Consider the following 6,952-nt stretch of genomic DNA (forward strand, 5'->3'; position numbering starts at 1 on the left):
TCTACTAATTACAGTCCTGATAGAGGGCTAATGTCCAAAATATATAAAGAACTCAAAAAAAAAGTAGATATTAAGAAGATAACCCAATTAAAAAACGGTGTACAGGTCTAAATGGAATTTTCCAAAGAAGAAAATCCACAGGGCTGAGAGACACACACAGAACTGTTCAATGTCCTTAGCCATCAAGGTGATGTAAATCAAAGTTACTTTGAGATTTCATCTTATATCTTTCATAGTGACCAGGATCAGTAAAACACGTAACAGCTCATGCGAGTGGAGATGTGGGTTAAGGGGAACACTCATCCATTGCTGTGGGAGTGCAAGCTCAAACAGCCACTGTGCAAATCATTGTGGTAGTTCCTCAGAAAGATGGGAACCAAACATAAAACCTAGCTATCCCACTCTTGGGCGTGTACCCGAATGTGGCTTCATCCTACCACAGAGACACACGCTCAACCACACTTATTGCTGCTTTATTCATAATAGTCAGAGTCTGGCAAAAAGCTAGATGTCCATCAACAGAAGAATAGATACAGGAAGTGTGCTGCATTCATACAATGGCATATCGCTGAGCCATTAAAAAAGCAAGCCAGAAAATTTGTAGGTAAATTGTTGGAACTAAAACAACAACAACAACAAAATGACGAAGGTGTTAACGCAGACCCAGGAAGACAAATATGAGATGCATTCACTTATACGTGGATTTTAGATGTTAATTCAATGATAACCAGCCTATAATCTGTAGAAGCACACAGAGGTTAGGTATAGCATAAGGGACTAGGTAGGAACAGATACATTCACATAGGAAAGGGAGCTAGAATCAATAGTTGTGAGTGGATGTGGGAGCAGTGGCTGGAACAGGAGAATCAAGTGGAGAGGGGTAGGGATGAGGGGGTGAGGGAGGGAATACAGGGAGAGACAGACTAAAATTAATGGCCATTTGAGGGTAATAGGTAAACCTAATCCAGTAGAATCTTCATAAATAAAGGCAATCTAAATGAAATTACCAAATAATGGGGGAGTCAGAACACTAATGGGCATCTCTGTTCACAAAACTAAGCCTCTAGTCCCAGGACTGGGCTACATCTAATTGAATTGTTGGCCAAAAAGAGTCCCACTGAACCCCCAACGACACAGGCTGTTGCCAAGATTATAGATTGCACAATCTGACAACAAGGGGTCATGGCCGAAGACAACACCTACACAACTCATTGGACATGGAGAAGATGTGCTGGTGCCTATGTAGAGCCTTCGCTGCTACCTGCCAGCATCGTTGGTACAAGAAGGCACTCTGCACACTACAAAGGAAGAAACTCAAACACCAACCGCACCATAAGACTTTTGATCTCCAATGGTGTCCTGCTTGCAAGACATGATAGTGCAGTAGCAGCACAAGGTTTGTGAGGGTAACCAGCCAGTATCCAATGTGACAGTTGGCCCACGTCACAAGATGTAACCCATACCCAACACTGCTTAGGGGACCAAGAACCTGAGACTAGATAGCCCACAGCCCTAGCACAAAACCAAAAACTACCATTCCAAAAAAAATAAATAAATAATATATATATATATATATATATATAAAAGCAATAAAATGATTGATTCTTTTTTTTTTTCGGAGCTGGGGACCAAACCCAGGGCCTTGTGCTTGCTAGGCAAGCGCTCTACCACTGAGCTAAATCCCCAACCCCAATAAAATGATTCTTAATGGCATTCTGCGATTCTCATAGCTCAGTTTCTTGCCCACCCATCATCAGACGGTTTCCCCTGCAGCAGATGGGAACAAATACAAAGACCCTCAGACAGGCATTAGAGAGAGACAGATACAGAGACAGAGACAGAGACAGAGACAGAGAGACAGACAGACAGAACAAACCATTGGACACTAAGCCCTAAATAGGATGTCTTCATCAAATCCCTTCCCTCTGGGCTTAGGGAAGTATGTTATCTTCCTGAAAGGAGAGAAGGAAAGAGTCTAAGAGTCAGAGGGAATGGAGGTCCCTAAGAAAACAAGGCCTTTTAAATCACCATGGTCTGTGCACACAAGAACTCGAGGAGATTGAGGCAGCACGCAAGGGTCGACAGGGGTCGGCAGCGGATGTGATCCTGGAGCTGAAAGGAGAAGTGGACGCCTGCTCCCATCCCTATCCAAGGGGCTATGTCAAACTGAAAGCCACTTGCAAATGGAAATTTGGTTTTCTCAAGGAGGTCACTGGGGAAGCACACTGTTCTTAAGGGCAGGCTGCATGAGCAGCAGTAGATGGACAACAGAAAACTTTCAATGGCGTCTTGGAAGGCTTGTTACCTCATAATGTCATGGGAAGGCTTTTCCTTCCATAAAAAAATGACATATTATTTATCAAATATTCTATCTTATTTTATTCATATTTTTCTTCTGTCTTTTACCCTACAGGTCCTTCGTATATATATTATGGTTTTCAGTTTACTGCTTTTATGGGATCCCTAAGTGCGCAAATGAGTGATTCTCTGATTCTTGTGCCTTCTCTTGGGCTCTTTTTCTTCTGCTTGTTTTGTCACTCTAAAACATTTTACTTTATCTTATTATATTGTACTTTTATTCCTTGAAAGCCTTTCTGTTTTCTAATGGGAGACAGAAAGGGCATGGGTCCATATGGGAGGGGAGGGGAGAAGGAGGGAAGGAGAGGGAATATAGAGGGTACAAGGAGGGGAAACCATAATCAGAATATATTTTTATATAATAAATATATATAATAAATATAAAACAAGAGGAAATGAACAGACAAACAAAAACACCAAATCGTTTTGGATTACTAAAAAAGAGCACAGAAAATAAATTTAAATAGAAAAGCAATGAATAAAACAAAGCTGCTTTAGAACCCCGGGCACAGAAAGGTTTCAGATTCACTGCTTTCTGTATGCCACATCAGGACCAAACTGGTATTTTTCAGGTTTTTCACTAACTTTAAAGGTTCTGAGATAAACACATTGCCATGATTATATGTAAATTGTCCCTGTAGCTTCTTCCCTCTGGTCTCCTAAAAATTAGGCTAAAGTAACAATTCTGGTTGTGTCCTTTGCTACAGCAGCATTGATGTACGTGTGTTTATTGCCAATAGCGAACTTTACTCGATGGACCAGGAGATTCACACTCTGAAGATGAAGAGGGTTCACATAGGTAAGGTGTTCAAACACAAGGACAAGCCACGTGTGGCAAAAACATGTTTTCCTACAGAGGCACATAGATAAAAATATCTGAAGTAAACTCACTCCTGTCCACCTGTGAGGAACACAAAAACACATTTCAAGAACAATTCCATGTTCTAAAGAAACTGAGGTAACAAGACTCTTGTGGTGGTCCTTTAATCCCAACACTTGGGGAGCAGAGGCAGGCAGATCTCTGTGAGTTTTAGACTAGCCTGGCCTACAGATAGAGTTCCAGGAAAGCCATGGCTACACCAAAAACCCTATCTCCAAAAACAAAAGGAAAGAAAAAACATTCTTGTCTTTTGTCTTAGGGTTTCCTCACAAGTACTCAGAATCCCCCTCCTATGACTCCATTCTTGGACAGTGTTTCGATACACACAGCTGACCCCACAACTAGACTAAGATTCTTACAACAACCAAAACTAGTTCTTACCTAAAACTTGCCATCGTTACCATAGGCTCACCAAACGGACATCCAGCCCCCTTCACCTACCACATGGTATTGCCACAGAAAGGCTCTTCAAGCTGGAAACATCGCTGCCTCTTCTGAGATGTTTCTCCTCAGCCTTGTTCCTGAAATGCAGCTCTCAGACATCGCTGTCCTTTGAATTTTTTATCTTCCCAGATTTAAACTACTGGGTTCACTTACAGAAAGAAGCCAGCCTTTTACAACAGATGTAGCACCATAGGGGTGGACCAAGAAAAAAAAGCCAACTTGTCATAATCCTTCCTCAGTTTCCCCACAGCCCCTTACTCAGGCTTGGAGATGCAAGCATGTCTGTGGTGACTTCCCTGGGGGCTTAAAGTCCATCTGGAGGACAGGCATGGATGACATAAAAGCCCTCGACACCACTTTCAGGTGCCAAGCGGATCCCCTAGACCAGCCTTAAATTAAGGATGATGAAGACCTTATAAACAAAGTTTTAGAACAACTTAAGGAAACAATTCTCTGACCCTAGCTACTTTAATTGGGATGCAGTCAGAATTTAAGTGCTCTCTCCCACGGGTCCAAGGATGAACCACAACCAAGATAGAGGACCTCTATTCAGTCATGAATGAGTCTCCTAAGCTGTTCCTTCACCTAAGACAGCATCAGGACTCAACAATGATGGGACATCGCTTGGCAGGCCAAGACATTACGTAAAGCTCACTGTTTTTACCTGGTTTGTACATGTAGTTTAAAATCACGTATGACTTTAATCAGTTAAAAAGGTGAGGGGGACGGAGGTGGGTGTTGCCTTTAATTCCAGCACTTGGGAGGTTGAGGCAGGTGGATTTCTGTGAGTTCCAGGCCAGCCTGGTTTACAGAACTATTCCAGAACAGCCAGGACTACACAGAGAAACCCTGTCTTAAAAAACAAAACAAAACAAAAAACAAAAAAAACTGACAAGACTTTTCCCATCAGCAGCTGTTCTTTGCCCCTCTAAGAGACAGCAGAGACAGCCCAGTGGTTTGATCCCAAGTCTTTCCACCCATGGAGTGGTCTGGTTCAGTGGTTTCTCTGCTCCTTTGCTTACACTACCCAGCTAGGTTGGGGTAAGATGCATATACATCACCATAGCAACCAGTATGGCCCTCAGGGTACAACAGTGGCTTGTATACCTTGACTGTCACCAAGAGCTCTTTAATTGGACTTAAGACCCGCTTAATAAAAGAGAAGTTTTGCTTTATGCTAGAAACCCAGTCAACTATTTGGGACTAATGCAATCATGGATCTCAAAGGAAAACCTACAACCTCTACTTAACTAAACCAGCACAACCTCTAACTATATTCTGAACATTTGTTCTTATACCCCCAGACAAATATATTCCTCACTCCTTATCGAGGAGATGTCTCTTTATAACAAACAGAGACGATTACAGAACACCACAACTGAGTTATGGAGCCCAGTCCCAGTGGGATACATGCCACACCTAAGACTTGGGGAACATTGCAGAAGAGGGGTCTGGAAAGATTGCTGGAACCAGAGGACCAGGGAATTTGCTGCGACAGTGTGTCTCCTAAGGTCTGAACTTAGAGCCATAAAGTCTTATGGACGTGACTGCCTAAGCATGAGTGGAGTGAGTCAATAGTAGACACGGCAAAGAGGATGGGGGAAAGTCCATGAGGCCTCAACCCCACACAAAGAATTATAGGAACTAAGGAATGCTAAGAGTGAAAGAAATTTTTCCTCAGGGAAAAGCACACCAACTATTTATTCAATGCCATTGGTGAGCCCTTGAAACTTACAAATAACATTATACAAACTGAGCAGGCTATATTTAGAAATATGTATTTATGTATATATAATATATATAATATAATATATATAATATATATAGTTGGATCGCATTTCGAAAGCATGAAATGGAGTCAAAGCAACTGAAGCCACATAGAAAGCAAACCTTTAGATTCTTGTTTAGAAGGAATGCTGGTAAGAATAATCCTGATAGAAGAAATAAAGGAACCACACATCCCCAGCAGGAATTCCCATATTAATACTGCAGATTTGACTCACTACCCAAATAGTTGCCAAAAGCAAGATGGACGTTTTCTATTTTAAAGAAATGAAGGAGATGCAGGTTGAACTACAAAGTCCTAAAGTCCCAAGTATCCAGGCGGGCACCAACCGCAGCCTACTTAAACCCTTCCCCATCTTTTTCTGGGGTGGGCAACCTCCTTCACTCTGATTCCCTCTCCCAAAAGGCTACGGATACCTCTAGCTTAGTAGGATTGACCAAAAGCCTTCTCAGACCACTCTTTTTTTTTCTTTTTTTTTTTTTGCCTTGAAAGGCATTTACTAATCTTTTACTAATTTCATACAAAACATTTTGAGCATATTCACCCATACCACCCCATCTTCTCATATCCCTCTTTTTTTTTTTCTCCATCTTTTTTAACTTGGGTATTTCTTATTTACATTTCGATTGTTATTCCCCTTCCCAGTTTCCAGGCCAACATCCCCCTAACCCCTCCCCCTCCCCTTCCATTACCGCCCTCCCCCCAACAATCACGTTCACTGGGGGTTCAGTCTTGGCAAGACCAAGGACTTCCCCTTCCACTGGTGCTCTTACTAGGCTATTCATTGCTACCTATGAGGTCAGAGTCCAGGGTCAGTCCATGTATAGTCTTTGGGTAGTGGCTTAGTCCCTGGAAGCTCTGGTTGGTTGGCATTGTTGTTCATATGGGGTCTCAAGCCCCTTCAAGCTCTTTCAGTCCTTTCTCTGATTCCTTCAATGGGGGGTCCCGTTCTCAGTTCAGTGGTTTGCTGCTGGCATTCGCCTATGTATTTGCTGTTTTCTGGCTGTGTGGATTCTCTCTCGTTTTGCACCATTGTGCTTAAGATTAAGAATTGCTTCTACTAGATGTAATCTTGCATGTCATTTTTTAGCCCACATTTCAAAAATGGCACCCAGGTCTAAAGCAGATGAAGTGGACGGTTTAGCAGAGCTTGCCTGAATAATCAGGAGTTTGCTCTCTATCGGAAGCTGCAGTCACACAGACCACCACAAAGTCAGGGACTCTGACTCCAGTTACGGGCTTTCCTATGCTTGATAAACTATTTTGTAGAACACTATTTGCCCACTGATGGTGCTTCTCTCAGGTATCCACTAACATCTTTTAAGTTCTAACTCTGAAACAGACCCTAACTGTAAGCTCAGGAAATTCATGCTAGAGGATGCTGAAACTATGCTTCGGCAGTTAAGAATGCTTCCTACTCTTCTGGGGAACCCTAGTTGGGTTCCCAGCACCCACACCAGGAGGCTCACAACTACCTCTAACTC

Source organism: Rattus norvegicus, chromosome 15, assembly GCF_036323735.1.
Source record: "Rattus norvegicus strain BN/NHsdMcwi chromosome 15, GRCr8, whole genome shotgun sequence".
Taxonomy (NCBI): domain Eukaryota; kingdom Metazoa; phylum Chordata; class Mammalia; order Rodentia; family Muridae; genus Rattus; species Rattus norvegicus.